The following is a 19,287-nucleotide window of genomic DNA, read 5'->3' on the forward strand; positions in this document are numbered from 1 at the left end:
TGGAAATCACCTAAAACATGTAAAAATGCAAAAAAAAATTTTTATTATTTTTTCAAAATGGCCGCCATAGCGGCCATATTGGATTTTGGACCGAGTCCAAAATCTAATGGTAATTGGACCATACCTAATTCCCCCACCGAGTTTCGTCGAAATCCATCGAGGAGTTTTTCCGCAATACTGTTCACAAACAAAGAAACAAACAAGCAAACAAACAGAAAGGGGTGAAAACAGTAACCTCCGATCTTCGATGGCGGAGGTTAATAATCTGAGAGATGTTTATTTGTCTATGACCATTTTTCCCAGAGATGGCCAAACGGATCTTCGTCAAAGCTTCAGAGGTTCATCCGCGAGTGCCGGGGAATGTTTCGGACAAAAAAAAATTGATAATTTTGAAAACAGATGTGTTTTTGGAGTTTTTTTTAATCGCTCGATACAGTCCCCAAGCCTTCGTGGCTATGTGAAAGGTATTAATTGACCTACGACCCCATTCCTGAGTGAGTGCGAGGAAGCATTTTCAGGCCACACAAAAAGAAAAATCAAAAATACAATTTGATTTCTTCAAAATGGCAACAAGATGAGCATTGAATAAATCATTTCGGAAATGTTTTGTCATTGTGAGGGAAGTTTTGTCAAGGAGATGGAGATGGGCCAGGCATCTACCTGGGGGATGGCCAGCCGGGGGTCCCTGGAGTATCGGTGGAAAGTGGACCCAGCGACGCGCTGCTCCGGCGCATGCTCGCACACCTGACCTGAACTGAGGGAAGACCATTCTATGGGGGACAGGGGTTAAAAAAAAAAAAACAGATGAAGTTGATTTGACATTTTGTTGCAGTCACCAATTTTGTTTTTAGTGGGAGGTCAACCAAAGTGGGAGGCTTTACACCAAAGAGGTCAACGATTGACCGTATCCTTGCACTTCATGTCCTCACCGAACGCAGACGAGTTTCGGCAGGGGCTGCTTGCAGCCTATGTTGATCTCTGTAAAGCGTTTGATTCAGTGAATCGGGATGTCCTCTGGAGGATTCTTGGTCTTCGTGGGGTGCCACCAAAACTGATCGATCTGATGTCTGAACTCTACTCTGGTACTGAGAGTGCTGTGAAGTGTGGTGGTACCATCTCTGATTTATTTCCAGTTGTTACTGGAGTTCGTCAGGGATGTGTACTTGCCCCCACACTTTTCAGCACTTGTATGGACTGGATTCTAGGGAGGATGTCGGAGAGATCAAGTTGCAGTGCGTCATTTGGGAATGTCAAGATCTCGGACCTTGACTTTGCAGATGATGCAGTCATCTTTGCGGAGACCTTAGACATCCTCTTGGGGGCCCTCGAGGTGCTGAATGAGGAATCGGAGCCGTTGGGATTACGGGTTTCTTGGGTCAAAACTAAGATCCAGGCTTTCGGTGACATCTTGGATGCTGCTGTCCTGTCTGTGTCTGTTTGTGGTGAGGATGTTGAGGTCGTGGAGAGATTTACTTACCTTGGCAGTGATATTCATGTCTCTGCTGGCTGTGAGTCAGAGGTCAATAGACGTCTGGGTCGGGCCTGGGGAGTCATGGATTCACTGGATCATGGGGTGTGGCACTGCCGGTACCTGTGCGGGAGGACGAAAGTCCGAGTCTTCAGGTCCTTGGTACTTCCAGTCTTGCTCTATGGGTGCGAGACTTGGACTCTGACCAAGGATCTGAGACGGAGACTTAATTCCTTTGGTACCAGGTCTCTTCGGAGAATCCTTGGCTATCGCTGGTCGGATTTTGTGTCCGACGAGCGGTTGCTGAGAGAGACTCGGATGAGATTTGTTACCTGCATAGTCCGTGAGCGTCAGTTGCGGCTGTATGGACATGTGGCTCGTTTTCCTGACTCTGATCCTGCTCACCAGATTCTCTCAGCGAGGGAGTCTCATGAGTGGAGGAGGCCAGTGGGTCGACCACGTTCCTCATGGTTGCAACAGGTTGACCATCATCTCAAGGAGATGGGGATGGGCCTGGCATCTGCCTGGGGGATGGCCAGACGGAGGCCCCTGGAGTACCGGCGGAAAGTGGACGCATCGACGCGCTGTTCTGGCACATGCTCCCATACCTGACCTGACCTGATCAGGCGAAGCATCACCGGGAGTCACAGAGGGGAGGGAGATGTCAAAAAAGTTCCACAAGACAAGTAATTTGTGTGCAGTCTCGTTAGAGGGATCAAGAGGAATGTTTAAAAATTGTTGTAAATAGTTGTGTGTAAAAATGGTGTTTTATTTTAATATTGTGGTGAACATCCAACAGTGATCTTGTCATGTGTGCATCAGGCAGGGTTCGAGGTCCAGACCGGCAGGAGAAGCATTCGCAATGCAAGGTCCGACACTCTCCCGGCCAAGGGAGTGAAACCTCACCGACCGTGCCAATATGAGATGAGGAGCAGGGATGCGTCACATGACGTATGATGCTCACTCAACTAAAGTGCCATAATTTTGATTTTACATTAACTTGATTAAAAATTATAAGTTTCATTGTGACGTTTGCCTTCCGACCAAAACACGGTCTAAAAACGAAGTGACTGCAGAAAAGCTCAGAGCCAAAAATGGGAGAGACCATGAAGTGGTCTCGAAAATGTATATGCAGGTGTCTTGTTAGATCAATTGATTAAAACACCGATTGACTCTTATTGCTGGTTCAACTGTTTGCATTGCAGTAAAACACAATGAAAGTGGGGGTGGCCGTTGGTATATTCAGAGTGAGATGGGCTGTGGACCAGATGAGTCTTGGCAAGTAGAAAATTGTGAAATAATTTCATAGCATTGGCACATTGCACCACTCTAATATCAAATGAAATGAGAAATCAAATGGTCCTGTAAGTGCCAAGCAAAAATAAACAATTTTCCACTGGACTGGAATAAACTCAGGTCTTTACCTGTGATCTTTGCTTTGCTTTTCAACAGAAATTAATTGAATATGATACAATAATAGAGACTTTTGATTGGCCGTGCTAATTGCCTTTGCTACATTTTGCAATTTAACACATGAAATTTAGCATCTATATAATTCCAGCAGTGTGTGTGTGTGTGTGTGTGTGTGTGTGTGTGTGTGTGTGTGTGTGTGTGTGTGTGTGTGTGTGTGTGTGTGTGTGTGTGTGTGTGTGTGTGTGTGTGTGTGTGTGTGTGTGTGTGTGTGACCGCTGTTTCTCGACAACCGCTGGTCCGATCTAATTGAAATTTGCCAGGTGTATTGCTGGGGACCCGAGGATGTGCCTTTTCAAGGTTTGATATTAATCGGACAAGTGCTTCCCAAGTTATGGCCATTTATTTACCAACCAATGACAGGAACCGTTGCTGCAGCCATTTTTTTACCAACCAATGACAGGAACCGTTGCTGCGTTGCCGTGGTCGATGGGGAAGAGAAACTCAGCCGCGTTCGCCATTACGGGTTTCTCTTCTCTTGTCTTGTCTTGTCTTGTCTTCTCTTCGTGTTTTTCCTTGCGAAAAGGAAAAATACGTTGGCGCAAATTGAATAAAATTGGCCATTAAAAGCCTCCATATTCTTGCCCTGGACGGACGAGGAAACAAAGAAGAAGCGCCGTTTCCTCAGCGATGCTGTTTATGAAGAGGTGCTAACGAGATAAAGGTGTGTACAATGTACATGGAGACGACTTTTATTATTATTTATTTATTGAAGAAAAATTGTTCCGAAAATAATTTATCAAAAAAAGTGCACAACTTCTTTTTGTTTCCAATTGTCAAAACGCTGTGGCCTTTGGAAGTGTTAAGGAATTCAGCTCAACTCAACATGCTTGCCAACGAAATAAATCTCAATTTGGTGGTAAAAACGATTCACAACGACGGGTTTCATTACTCATTGCTCTGCAGTCTGCATTCAACCCCTTCATTTGTCATCTCATTGACCTCATTTCATCTATCTATAATTCCAGCAGTGTGTCTGTGGAGGAAGGAACGGCCTGTGTGGTTGTTGTTTCTGGAACGCGGTTTGAAAGTTTTTTTTTTTTGTATGTACGGCCACGCACGTACGTACGGACACGCACGTACGGCCATGTACAGCCACGCGAGAGCGAAGGAACGGCCTGTGGTTGTTTCTGGCAAGCAGTTTTAAAGTATATATATATATATATATATATATATATATATATATATATATATATATATATATATATATATATATATATATATAATTTTTTTTTTTTTGCAAGTACAGCCACGCACGTACGGGCACGTGAAAGCGAAGGAACGGCTTGTGTGGTTGTTGTTTCTGGCACACGGTTTGAGTTTTTTGCGGGGGGGGGTGGAGGGTTTGCACGTACAGCCATTCATCTACGGGCATGCACAAGTTTAGCAAATTGTTTTAAATTTGAAGATGATTCAGTTGTGCTTGGAAGAATAAAAGATGTCAAAATGCTTTCCTGTAACTCTGTCCTGATTGTGAATGACTTTGCGATAATAATGAAGAACAAAATATGAACAAGTAAAAAAGATATAAAATGTCATAGCCTGTGTTGTTTTAGTAATTTTCCTGAAGTCGTAGTTCCTGTGTTAGTAGTTAAAGGGATACCCATATTTATGTACAACTAAAATGGTCGACAGTCTAACAGTTAGCCATCTTTGATCAGATTGCAAAATAAATTTAGAGGCACGTGTATGCTGTCATGTGCTGTGCTCGTTCCAAGAATGAACAAAATCGCACAATACTTGTCCGAAAAATTGTTGGGGACACATTTAAGTAACAAAACGGCCACAAGTTGGCCATCTTGGATCTAATCTCGAAAAAAAATGACTTACTTATGTAAGCTATCATTTATTATCTGTGTGCCAAGTTTGAATAAGATCGGTAAATGTATCTCCGAGAAATGGTTGAGGACGTGTCCGACACTGGGGTTTTTTTACAATTAAAATGGCCGCCAGTCTGCCATTTTGGATCTGATGTCGAAACCAATTGACAAACATATGTATCCCATCACGTGTTCTTTTTGTGCCAAGTACAAATAAAATCGGTCCATACATATCATGTGGTTGCGGACGCACACACGCACATGAAAATCGAGACCAAATCCATAAGCCCCCATTTCGCACTAAGTCCAACAGGGACTAATAATAGTAATGAATGCACTGATGCAGAGTAGAATTAATATGATTAATGCACAGCATTGTTGTCACAATTATGTATGAGTGACCTTGTTCAGGGAATAGTGGTTCTTGATGGTCCTCCGTGAGTCTATCGCAACCTCCCCAAAAGGGATTTTCTGAAGTGCTACTTTTTACATACTGTTATATGGACATTGTTATTTCAAAATAAGGCTTTTTATAGTTTTTATCTTACATACTGTATAATAACATCGCTGCCCCTTGTAGCTTTGAGGAATTGTTGCCAAAATGTACTTCTATGTCAAACTTGAGGATATGGATAAATATTTTGGCAGGAATGTGCACGGGCTCAAATAATTAACCCCACCCTGTGAGAGCAGGTAGGGTTATGGTGATCGCCTTCATGTGTTTCTTTATCTGTGCCAGTGGTTCAATCGACAAAGTCATATCAAGGAAGCACTACAACAGAGCGCTTTGTTTTCAAAAGATGACAATTGAACCCCTCAAATGTTTGGTTCTGAAAACCTTTGAAGCAGAGAAGTGTGACATGCTGAATGAGGTGAAAGGCCCATTGGGTTGTCTGGCAGCAGCCCCAACTCAGGAATGACTCTCTGGTCTGACTTCTCATGATTATTGAGTGAGAGTCTTCACACGGTACAGTGACTTCAAGGAAAATATTTGCAGGGGAAAATAGGGGCAAAACTGCACAGTTTTGTCTGAACAACATGTACCAATTCTGGCTGATCATGAAGTTTCTTAAAGCTACAAAGGAAAATAATCTTGAATTGCATCTCATCTTATCTGCTTGCGAAACCTCTGTCCCTTGTTCTTCAGCTATGGTTATCTCAACTATGCTGTAGGTACAGTACGATCCACCTTCTGATTCTGTTAAATTTTCCTAACTCTCATCCTGGAGTTAAAGAGCTCCTTCGGCAAAATGGATTCGGCGTGAACCAGTAAGATGTTCCATCCTCCAGAAATGCAGGAGACATCATTGAACAAACTATAAACCGTCATGCAGTCACATGGATGCATCATTGGCTTCAGCAGGAACTACTTAGCTTCTCGATAGTGCACCGAAGCCGAACTATAGATGCTGCATAAAATAAATCTAAAGAAACTAAGGTGGTTCACACCAAACTCAATTACTGATGGAATAGGGACATAAGGGGGACTCAGCTCTGGTGGTAGCAGGTAGAAGCATGGGCGTGGAGTATCCATGAGGAGGATGATGGGCAAGATGATGAGGAGACTAGCAGAACCATGAACAGACAGAATGGTGACAAAAAATGGCAGGCAGGACGATGGGCTAACGAAATATTGCATTTCTCTACTTATTACATCAAGATGGGCTAATTGCTCGGACATGGACCATGCGACTCTATACATTCCTATCAGCTCGATAGTAAAATCTAACTCATCCACAAACATATCTAACTCCCCCACAAACATAACAATATGTTAGATAGGTCCCATTTTAATGAAACATTTCTAGCAATATGGAAATGGTTGTTGCAGCAGAAAGGCAGATTTGGCAATTTGAGATTGTTGTGGGACAATGCACAAACCCAAATCGACATACCTTTTTCAGCAATTCCAGACGTTATCCTTGACTATCAGAGTACCCGCCCTACGTGCGTGCGTGTGCGTGTGCGTGTGCGTGTGCGTGTGCGTGTGTGTGTGTGTGTGTGTGTGTGTGTGTTGTATATATATCTTCTTCTTCTTTCGGCTGCTCCCGTTAGGGGTCGCCACAGCGGATCATCCGTATGATCCGCATGGTGATTTGGCACATGTTTTATGCCGGATGCCCTTCCTGACGCAACCCTGGTCGCCTCTTAAAACACAGGGATATGGTACACCTATTTTAACCGGGGTATGCACCGGCCCAGTGCACAGGTACTCATTTCGCCGACCTCGGAAGGATGACAGGCTGAGTCAACCCCCTGCTGTATTAATTCAGTGGCCCAACGGGGCTTGAACTCAGGACCTTTTGGATCCCAAGCTGCTGCCCTAACCACTGCACCAACACCAGCCACATATATATATATATATATATATATATATATATATATATATATATATATATATATATATATATATATATATATATATATATATATATATATATATATATATATATATATATATATATATATATATATATATCTGGTAAAAATTAAGAGACCACTGCAAAATTATCAGTTTTTCTGGTTTTACTATTTATAGGTATGTGTTTTGAGTAAAATGAACATTTTTATTTTATTCCATAAACGACTGACAACATTTCTCCCAAATTCCGAATAAAAATATTGTCATTTAGAGCATTTATTTGCAGAAAATGACAACTGGTCAAAATAACAACAAAGATTCAGTGTTTTCAGACCTCAAATAATACAAACAAAACAAGTTCATATTCATTTTTAAACAGCACAATACTAATGTTTTCACTTCGGCCTTAGTTATTTTATAACTTAGTTTACAGATCCGCCGACGGTATATTTGCCGAAAATGAAAATGAAATATAAAACACATTTTTAGCCTTTTATATTTATAAATTTTCCGCTGAAGGTGCAAAAGTTTCAAAACCCGAAATGTAAACGTCGGCATTTATTTTCAAAATATAATTTCGTGCGCGCGCGCCAAAATGCCGAGTCACCTTTAACCAAACTGCGCAGTAGTCTTCAGTCATGGTGTCTGAGCAGTGGCCAGTGTGGTTCAGATTGACTGTGGTTTCTGTGGTGAAAGTGATTGTTAAGAAGTATGTCAGCGCTCAGCGGTATAAATTTGAGTGACTGTATTGGTGATTTAATCACACAACTTCTTGATGACGAATATTCTGGCCGAACGATTGCATCAATTCAGTGCAGCAGCAGGGATGATTCGCAGGCTACTCTCGATCGTGCCGATTTTGTTTCCATCGAAAGTTGTACACCGCTGTTCATATTGAAAGATTTCGGTGCCAAGTACGTCAAAGATTCCCTGCGAGATGCTGATATTCAGCCTTCAACGGACCAGAAATCAGCCTTTGATGTGCTCATGGGGATGAGGAGACGGTACGATCAGATGCCCGCTGAAAAGTAAGAGCTGGTTTGGCTCTGATTGACCGTTTTGAGCGTGTTGACTCCTTGTAGACACCTTTTTAAAATCATATCCAGCACTATGCACTGGTGTGCATGCACACATGCACTATTGCGCACGTGCACCCATGCATGTTTCGGGTTGATTAAAGTCGTCTTTAGCTGCAATCTTGATGAATTATACTTATATTCCATATTGTAAAAAAACATAGTTGTTTTAATAGCATGATTCAATACTGGATGATGAATGAATCTTTATATGATGATGGTTTTTAAACAATATCGTTTCGGGTTTCTGCCATGGTTGTGCCAATTCAAGGGTCACGTGAGCAGTGTCTGATTTTTGATTGGCTGCATACGTTTGTTTACCAACAAAGTCACATGTATGTGGTGATGACGAAGATCTTGACGACACCGATGAAATGAGGAAGTTGCAGGAGGAGTATGGTATTGTGCGGCCAATATGTACAGCTTGCTTGGCTCGAGGGAAAAAAAACCAGAAGTGTGAAACCAGAGGAAGGTCGATGGACAGAAAAACGTAAGAAATAACTTTATGTACTGTGGCAATGCTATGTGTAGCAGCCTGGGTTCTGATGCCATTGAAGTATCCCCATGTGCTTGATGTGACAGTGAACTGTTGTTGAACACTTGAAAGATTGGACGACATGTTCAATTTGATATTGAACTTTATTTTTTATTTTTCAAATTGATTTTTTCCCAATGGCTTTATATTGCAGCGGGATGTGTTATTCCTGGAGGTCTTAACTGTTTTAGGTTCCATTACTGCTTTTCTGATTTTTCTTAAAGATGTGTTTTCATAGCCATTGTTTTTAATGAAACAGCCAATTTTTACAAAACCTGTATGAGATCTTGCTGTGCGAGAATGATCTTTCAGTCTACGACTTGGACAGTAATTTTCTCAGCATTGTTGTTTCCATATATGTTTTATGATCCAACAGGTTTCTAGAAGAAAAACATGCCAGACTATATTGTAAAAACAAGTTTTTATCCTTCTTTATTGTTTTTCACATCAGATGATGGAGTGAACATGGGCATCCTGCATTTGAATGGTCTTCCATCTTCAATGTCTTCTTAGATCCTCCTGGTCCGGGATTTATATTTATTTTCCCCCCACCTACCCTTGCCTTTTCCATGGAACATCCGAAAACAAATCATAAAATATATAATTTCTAAAAATTGAAATTATGTTTATATTTATATTTCGACCTACCGACCCCACATTTTAGCTGAAGAACTATGTAAACCAAGTTATAAAATAATTAAGGCCTTAGGAAGAGTTCAGAAATCAATATTTTGTGGAATAACCCTGATTTTCAATCACAGCTTTCATGCGTCTTGGCATGCTCTCCACCAGTCTTTCACATTGCTGTTGGTTGACTTTATGCCACTCCTGGCGCAAAAATTCAAGCAGTTCGGCTTTGTTTGATGGCTTGTGACCATCCATTTCCCTCTTGATCACATTCCAGAGGTTTTCAATGGGGTTCAGGTCTGGAGATTGGGCTGGCCATGACAGGTCTTGATCTGATGGTCTTCCATCCACACCTTGATTGACCTAGCTGTGTGGCATGGAGCATTGTGCTGCTGGAAAAACCAATGCTCAGAGTTGGGGAACATTGTCAGAGCAGAAGGAAGCAAGTGTTCTTCCAGGACAACCTTGTACGTGGCTTGATTCATGAGTCCTTCACAAAGACAAATCTGCCCGATTCCAGCCTTGCTGAAGCACTCCCAGATCATCACCGATCCTCCACCAAATTTCACAGTGGGTGTGAGACACTGTGGCTTGTAGGCCTCTCCAGGTCTCCGTCTAACCATGAGATGACCAGGTGTTGGGCAAAGCTGAAAACTGGACTCATCAGAGAAGATGACCTTACTCCAGTCCTCTACAGTCCAATCCTTATGGTCTTTTGCAAACCTCAGCCTGGCTCTTCTTTGCTTCTCATTGATGAAGGGCTTTTTTCTAGCTTTGCAAGACTTCAGCCCTGCCCCTCGGTGCCTGTTTCGAACCGTCCTTGCCGTGAACTTCACCCCAGCTGCCGTTTGCCATTCTTTTTGTAGGTCACTTGATGTCATCCTACGGTTGTTGAGTGACATTCGAATGAGTTGGCGTTCATCCCGGTCAGTGGAAAGTCGTTTTCGCCCTCTGCCAGTCTGTAGCTTTGTTGTCCCCAATGTCTGCTGCTTGACCTTGTTCTCATGAACCGCCGTCTTTAAATTTTAAGGATGGAAGCAACGTGACGCTCACTGTATCCCTCTGCCAGTAAAGCCAGAATTGAACCCTTCTTTTCCTCACTCAAAACTTTTATTTCAACTCTTTTGGCATGGTCAATAGTTATTTTTTTTTTATTCCAATTGCTTTTGATGTACTACCAGCACTGTTTTTGCCATCCAGCTGGTCCTATTGCAAGAGGATAGTGATGAACACAGCAGTGGTTTTTATACTTTTCCTTGTTAAATAAGATTCGGTTCAGGTGATCACCTAATCAGTACGTCACTAAGTAGAATGAGGTGTGCCTGTGTTGGAATTCAACAGACACCGGAATGGAATGGCTGCCATACATGTGGAGATGTTGATTTAAATTTTTTGGAGTGGTCTCTTATTTTTTTCCAGAGAGAGATATATATATATATATATATATATATATATATATATATATATATATATATATATATATATATATATATATATATATATATATATATATATATATTACAGCTCTGGAATAAAAAATAAGAGACCACTCCAAAAATTTTTAAATCAGTGCCCCTCTACCAGTACACACACTGGAACTGGTACTCATTTCGCCGACCTCGGAAGGATGACAGGCTGAGTGCGCAGCCTGCTGTTGGCTCAGTGGTTCGGGTGGCGACTTGGGATCCGAGGGTCCTGTGTTCAAGCTCCGTCGGCCGCTGAGTTAATACACCAGGGGGTTGACTCGGCTTGTCATCCTTCCGAGGTCGGCAAAATGAGTACCAGTTCCAGTGTGTGTACTGGTAGAGGGGCACTGCATCAGCGACACAGTCTCGCTTCAGGAAATGATATCTACCCCAGCAGCTAAGCTGCCATACGACCATCACCACGAATACAATTAACATTTATGTGACATTTTTATGTTTCCAAACTTTGAGACGAGCTTTCAATCTTGTATGTTTTACTTGTTCTATTCAATAAACGTATCATGAGTTGTGGGCATAAGAATTTATCATTTCAGCTAAATCAGCACTTGAATGTGCAGGAGTAATCTGAAATTGATTTCAAGCTACCCTCGGGGGTAACTTGAAATCGATTTCAGATTACCGGGAGGTAAGTTGAAAGGGGGGTAGCTTGAAATCTTTACACCGGGACCCGCTCCGCACGTCCCGCGAATGCCTCTCCCGCCACGCAGCACGTCGAGCCTCGCACACGCGCCCACATGGTGATCCATGTTTTCCCAATTCAAACAATTCAATTCGCCTCCATTTTAGCCATCCGCACGGTCTTGTACCAAGCACGGAGCGTTTTAAGACCGGCTTCCCATAATGCAATCGTCCATGGTTGGGCGGTTTGCCTAATACAGGACGGATCTCGCACGCGGCGTCCCGCGGAGCAGTCGTGGTTTCCGAAATAACCCCGTCCGTTACACGACCCACGTCTCCCGTCTGGGTCGGTCCGTGTCCCAAACCCTCCCAGATTCACCTTGTCATGGCCCACCTCGAGGGAGCATACCGTCTCCCCTTGTTCCTGTGGGAGGTTAATCGGACCTCGCATTGGGTCCCAATACATTCCACAAGCTCAACCCCAATGTCCCCTACCAGTCCTATGTGTGTGTGCTACTCTTTAATTTCGTACAATTCATCCTTTACTTCCTGTATCTCCCTTCATGCCTTTATTAAATCCGTCATCCCCTGTCCGAGTTTACAGGTTTCTCCCTTAATTATCGTGACTATCATGATGTCACTCGTCACCTCGACCTTGCCCGTCGTCATTGCGGTCCGAGCAACCTTCACGCTCCCCCTTGACTCAGTCATCTATCTATAATTCCAGCAATCTGTGTGTGTGTGTCTGTCTGTCTGCCTGTGACCGCCGTTTCTCGACAACCACTGGTCCAATCTAATTGAAACTTGCCAGGTATATTGCTGGGGACCTGAGGATGTGCCTTTTCAAGGTTTGATATTAATCGGACAAGTGCTTCCCAAGTTACGGCCATTTATCTGTCAACCAATGACAGGACACGTTGCTGCGGCCATTTATTTACCAACCAATGATAGGACACGTTGCTGCGTAGGCGTGGCCGATGGGGACGAGAACCTCAGCCGCGTTCACCATTACGGGTTTTCTCTTCTCTTCTCGAAAAGGCAAAATACGTTGTCGCTAATTGAATAATTGGCCATTAAAACTAATAATTTATCAAAACGTTGGCAGATCCAGCAGCCTCCACATTCTTGCCCTGAACGAGGAAACAAAGAAGCGCCGTTTCCTCAGCAATGTTGTTTATGAAGAGGTGCTAATGAGATAAAGGTACATGGAGACAGTTTTTATTGTTATTTATTTATTGAAGAAAAATAGTTCCGAAAATAATTTATCAAAAAAAGTGCACAACTTCTTTTTGTTTCCAATTGTCAAAACGGTGTGGCCTTTGGAAGTGTGAAGAAATTCAGCTCTACTCAACATGCTTGCCAACGAAATACATCTCATTTTGGTGGTATGCTTTGCAAACTTTTTTTTTTTTTTTTTACTATTTTCGAACATGGAATACCTCATGACACTGTACTTTCAGGTCTCCTACAAATCCTACCCTGTCGCCTCACCGTGGCGTAGGAGTGGCAATAGTCAATGGCAGTGAATATCATGGCGAGCAAAGACAGGGAGGTAAACTTGATTTTAATTTGGATTTTAATTAACTCTGTATGTGTAAGTATCACAGCAGTTGTTATTTCAATGAAAGCGAGAATTCGTGGAATGATGTGAACATTCCATATGGGCACGCACTACTTCTGGATAGTGATGACTTACTGTATTCTAATAATTTCTCGATTTCTTATGCGCATTTATAGATAAACACAATGCCCCAATCCAGTCGTGGTTTACGAGAGTGAAGGAACGGCCTGTGTAGTTGTTTGAAAGTTTCTTTTTTTTGCATGTATGGCCACGCACGTACGGGCACACGAGAGCGAAGGAACGGTCTGTGTGGTTGTTGTTGTTTCTGGCACGCGGTTTGAAAGTTTTTTTTTTTAATGTACGGCCATGCACATACAGGCACGCACGTACGGGCAAGCATGTGCGGCCACGCACGTACGAGCACGCGAGAGCGAAGGAACGGCCTGTGTGGTTGTTTCTGGCAAGCAGTTTTAAAGTATATAGCTATATATATTTTTGTTTTGCACGTACGACCATGCATGTATGGCCACACACGCACATACGGGCACGTGAGAGTGAAGGAACGGCCTGTGTGGTTGTTGTTTCTGGCACGCGGTTTGAAAGTTTTTATTTTTATTTTTTGGTTTGCACGTACAGCCACTCACTGGTCTATCTATAATTCCAGCAATCTGTGTGTGGGTGTGATTGCTGTTTCTCGACAACCACTGCTCCGATCTAATTGAAACTTGCCAGATATATTGCTGAGGACCTGAGGATGTGCCTTGTCAAGGTTTAATATTAATCGGACAAGTGCTTCCCAAGTTATGGCCATTTATTTACCAACCAATGACAGGACACGTTGCTGCAGCCATTTATTTACCAACCAATGATAGGACACATTGCTGCGTAGGCATCGCCGATGGGGAAGAGAACCTCAGCCGCGTTCGCCATTACGTGTTTTTTCTCTTCTCTTATCTTTGTGTTTTTCCTTTTGATGACATTGCGAAAAGGCAAAATACTGTTGCGGATTTCGCGCCCGCCGGCGTGCTGACGGCCACGTAACTCGAATCGCGGCACGTCGCCCACCGGACGGACAATCCAGTCGTGACCCTCTCGGACTAACGCCGGGAACCAGTCACGGGTGGACCTTTCGGTCTCACCGCGATCGAGCCAATCAGCCCCCGCGTGGGATAGGGTTGCTCGCCAAATTCGACCTACCTAAGTACCCACGCGGAGGGTAGACCGGGCGATCGCACCTCGCCGCAGGTCGACTTCGGACACGGGCCACTTAAGCGACCCGTTCCGTACTATCAGAATAACCGAGCGGTGTTATCGTCGACCTCGACGGTTCGATTAATTATCGGGCGTATTCAGCCCACTACCAACCCTTTACGTGAAGCAAGATGAGGGTTCAATGGGAGAAATGACGAAGCGAAGCGGGAAACAGTTCAACAATAAAGCACATTTATTCGCGACGAACGGAAAGCACACATATTCAATTCCACCAAAAGCACACAAAAAAAAGAAAACACAATTCCATTTACACAAAAAGCAAATGTAAAAGCGAAAACAATGCAGAGCTAATACCGACTACCGAGCACACGGCAACACTTATACAATTCTACTTCACAGACGGCGCCGACAACACATACCCAAAACCAAGGAAAAGAATACCCTCAAGGATGAGGCGGGCCTGAGGCCGAGACCGGGTCGCGCCTACCCGTCTGGTGATGAGACGCGGAGCGGCGATGGCGCCCCAACTCCGCGGACCTCGCGGACAGTGTCTGGCAGGGGGTGGGAAAGGGGCCCCCTTGGTCGCACTATCTCAGCGCGGGGGGGGAAACAGGAGGGGGTTGTTGATGCTCGGGGTATAGAGGATCTTTATTATCCCTGGTGTGCGTCTCCACCTCGGCCAGGTCGCGCTGCCGGCCTCCCTCGGGCGTGCAGCTCCCGGCACCGACGCGAGCACCCCCTCGTCTGCCTTCGCCGCTGCCGCCTCTCCGCCTCTGGACTCTCCGACTCTGGACTCTTCTTTGGACTCTCCCGTTGGACTCTTCTTTGGACTCTCCTCAGCTTCTCCAGCTACTGCAGGCTTCGGGCTCCAGACTTCCACACTCTCCACTCTCCGACCGACTCTCCACTCTCGACTCCCCTGACTGACGAACACGGTCCTTTTATCCCCCCCCCCCCGTAGCTTCGCCTTTGACCCCCTCCCTTTGACCTTTCACCTCGCTCCCCATTGGCCCGAGAAAAAGTGGGCGTGAAGGCTTTTTGATCCACAAATTTGCATATATCGATCGTCCTGGAGGCGGGGCCAAATCGCCCCTCGCTCACCGATTGGACGGCAAAAAGTGGGCGTGTGTCGTTTTTGATCCGTTTTTGAAGCACAAAATCCATGATTTTGTACACGCTGTTTGACGCGCGCTCTGCACGAGTCCAACACCGGTACCCACAGCGGGGCAAGAACGGTGGCGATGCCACGGTTGCGAGGTGTGACGGGAAGGTCGTGGCAGTTGTGGTGAAGCGGCGTTGTGGTTGGTGGTTGATGTTGTGGTTGTGGTGGTAATCATGGCGGTTGGTCCAAAATAAAGATAGTAAAAGAAAAACGGCTATTCTGAAGAGTCGCAGCTCGCATAAATGACATGTATTCCCACTAGACAACGGGTTTGGGCCTAACTACACATATACTTGCCGAGATACCTCACCTAAGGGACCTGAATGGTGGTTTGCGAATTTGGTAACCACAACACTACCCCCTCCCCTTTTTACAGACTCGTCCCGAGTCGTCAAATTTTCGTGTGCCATCATGTGTAGTTCTCCCCTAGTACATTTTACCTACGGATCCCTGAGTGCGACATTCATGGTATTCGTGTCCCCAAAATAAATAACCTGAGGGCTGCGTAACTATCTAAACAAACTCACTCACACGGACGACTTAAATAAAATTGCCGGCGCTAGACAGACATGCCGGGGGCGCACTCATATTTACAGTACATCTTAACCTTAACTTACAAATTTTACACTAAACCATGGCCCAGGATCACTGAACTCTGCAAAAGAAAAGCAGTTAGCAGGGAGCCAGGCTGCCCACATGCAGTCTCTGGCTCAAACAATGCAGGTGACAGGGAACGTGGCTGGCTGCTCACACGCAGTCCAAGGCCTTCCCTTTTTTGCATGTATGGCCACGCACGAACTGAACTGAACGCAGTGAACCACAACGGTGCATGGGCTGCACAACGCAGTCTCCGTGCCAGCTCAAGTGGCACACGCAATGAGCACAACGAATGGATGCATGAACACAAACACGGTGCACGGGCCGCCACTGCAGGCCCGTGTTGTAGCTGCCAACAGGGCAGTTCTTGCAGCTTGCAAACTGTTGCCTTGATCCTGGCGCACATGGAAATGAACAGGGGGGGGGGCAAAGCAAAAATTGAACGGGGCTGGTGAACGTGGGCAGTGGGCATGGCATGGCAAAGGCAGCAGGCAAACACAGCCCGCAGAAGAAGGCTGCTGCAGGCAAACACAGCCGGCAGATGAACTGGCCGGCACAGGCCTTGACGCAAAACACGGCCAGCCGATGGCACAGGCCTTGCAGCACAGCAGCTGCAGACGATCCAGCCGGCACAGACCTTGCAGCAAAATAACAGCTGCCGATGAAGTTGGCCGGCACAGGCCTTGAAGAAAAAACAGCCAGCCGATGAAGCTGGCCAGCCTTTGCCGTTCAGTGGAGGTTGGTGGAGGGGGTGCGGTGGTGCTGGCCACTCGGAAGGCGGGCTCGGACCTACCTACCTGTCTCCCTCCCAACCTATCGCCTTTGCCTGTCACTGTACATACCCACTCCCTTAATTTGTCAAACCCCAATTTAGCCCCAACTTCTTTTTTTGTTGTTTTTATTTTTACTTCCCCTCTATAAATCGTCCCCTAACCCCCTTTATCGTCTTTGTTCGGCTAACCTATCCTGTCACCTAGCCTACTCCCAACCCCTACGTTCCCTTCCCGGAGGGGAATAAGGGAGAGCTAACGTCCTGTGTCGAGGCCCAACTCAAGCCTCAGAATGGCCTCCCCAGAGTTCGGCGATCTATAACCCAAAGTGGGTCCAGCGGCGCACAACGACAGCGAGGGGATGGATGGTGCGGAGGGGTACATCTCCTAATCTACCCTAACCATTTAACAGTTAAACTACCCCGGGGCTTTCAACAAGCGCCTCTCGCTTAAACTATTGGTTCTAACAACCCAGATTCCCGTCGCCTGTGTTGGTGTCCTCACAATTTCGGGCCTCGCCCCCCAATTTTCTCTCCGTGCCCTCACACGGTCTCCTGGCTGGGACACGTGGCTCCCTTTGGCAGGCACGACCCTCTGCCGATTCTCCCGCTATGGCACCCCCGGGCACTACACTGCCTCCGAGCCTACCAGCTCCCTAACACCGGGGAGTGCCCCCCATGGCACCTCCCCTGAAACGCACACGTGGCAGGCCGGCCTCCCGGGCCCCTTTCCGAGGGTCACCCGTGCCCACAACACTGCCCACGCGGCTAATGGCGCCCGGGCCCCCGCACCAAGCAGGCGCACCCGTGCCCACTACTCTATCCCGGCCCCCCATGGGCCCATGGCCTACCGCGGCCGACTAGCCTGGTGCCCGGGGTACCCACTCAGCGATACTCACCTTTCGCAGCCACGCTCCCAAGCCCGTCAACAGGGCTCCTGCACCCCTCCAAATGGGTCTCGAGCCTACTTTCCCACCAACAGCAAAACGACCTCCATTTTTCAATTTGACTAACCCAGCTAACTCACTTTACTCTGACCCCGGGGTCCCTTGGGTGGGAGTCACTCCTCCCCCCAATCACTCATCGCACCATGCATTCCCCATTCACTCCACACACACAGACCCGCTGGCCTCACTCACTCACCAAGCACATGCTTCCAATTCACTCACCAACAACTCTTCAACACACACACCACTGAACTCTGCCATCCTTCTAACTACTTCCCCTAACTAACTCGTGCTCCCACGTCGTCCCTTAAACTAGTAGCACGTTCCTTTTAACACTACGTAGCTAAACTACGTCCCCTCTACACATTCACAGTCTGTCTCTGTCTCAAAATCATCTCATTTTATTTACCCAACCTGAAGCTGACTAAATCCCTCTACCTAATCCATTCCACGGACTCCATGAGGACTTACCCCTGCCCCATGGAGTCGGTCTAACTAAGCTAACCCTTCCCCCTAACTAGTTTCCATCCTGTGCCCAGGTAAGGGGGTCTTCCACCCCTTGCCCAGGAATCCTGTGTACCCGAAAGTGAGGCTTGTTTTTTCTTTTTTTTTTCCATGCGCAGCACCTGCGCGGCAACTCAGAGCTCGCGCACTTTGCACCTGCCCGTGACGTCATGCAGCTGCACGTGTTCCTCGTCCCTCCTTGGACGGGACCATCCGGCAGAGATACCCCTCCTGCCGGATTCCAACCACACGTGCAGCCATGACGTCACCGTGCGCATAAAAAAAAACACAAGCCCCACGTCTCGAGGGGTTCCCCACGCGAACACATGTGCTTTGCCCGTTGGAGCTCAACACACACGATCGCGTGGAGAACCCGTCCGGTCCAAATCCATTTACCTGCCTAAACTTTGTCCGTCCGCGGGATCGGCAAATCCACCGCGTGCGTTTCCGGACCGGGACTTCACTTTCGCAAGCGAGCACGTGGCGGTCTCGTGCGTTGCACAGCACGAACCGCGTGCTCACTGCTGGGTGAACCCGGCACGGTCCCCGAAATAGCTACAGCCGCTACCCGGCTTTCTCTCCTCTGTCGCCGTCTCCGTCTCCATTCCACACACGCATACCTGCGTGTTACGACGCACACAGTCCACTCCATCACATTCACACCGGGAGACGCGGCTGCGTGCTCCCGCATGCCAACCGACATCTCCCTCACATACCGCTCTCTCACACACACGGTCTCCCTTGCATAACCCATACCACTCACACGTGGTGCTCCATTCACTCGTGCCTCACTCACACACGCGGGGGCACTCAACCGCGGTGCCTCATCCACACACCGTCCCTCACTCATACACGCGGGGGCACTCAACCGCGGTGCCTCACTCACACACCGTGCCTCACTCACACACGCGAGGGCACTCACCCGCGGTGTCTCATCCATACTCCGTGCCTCACTCACACACGGTGCCTCATTCATACTGGCCGTTTCATCCACACACACGGCCTCTTCCACACACGGTGCCTCACCCACACACGCGGGGGCACTAACCCGCGGTGCCTCACTCACACTGGC

At 46.5% G+C, this 19,287-nt stretch overlaps 1 long non-coding RNA gene across 1 annotated transcript in view; it reads right to left on the reverse strand.

The window, feature by feature from the left end:
- Positions 1 to 419: 419 nt before the first annotated feature.
- The window catches only part of LOC147022214 (uncharacterized), a 42,394-nt gene continuing 23,526 nt past the window's right edge, over positions 420 to 19,287 (reverse strand). Inside the window, exon 4 of the long non-coding RNA XR_015061117.1 lies at positions 420 to 770. This is a non-coding gene — a long non-coding RNA (uncharacterized LOC147022214). The remainder of the gene's footprint in view (positions 771 to 19,287) is intronic.

Source organism: Eptatretus burgeri, chromosome 8 (assembly GCF_056783735.1).
Source record: "Eptatretus burgeri isolate ZD-2024b chromosome 8, Ebu_testis_v1, whole genome shotgun sequence".
In the NCBI taxonomy this organism is placed as follows: domain Eukaryota; kingdom Metazoa; phylum Chordata; class Myxini; order Myxiniformes; family Myxinidae; genus Eptatretus; species Eptatretus burgeri.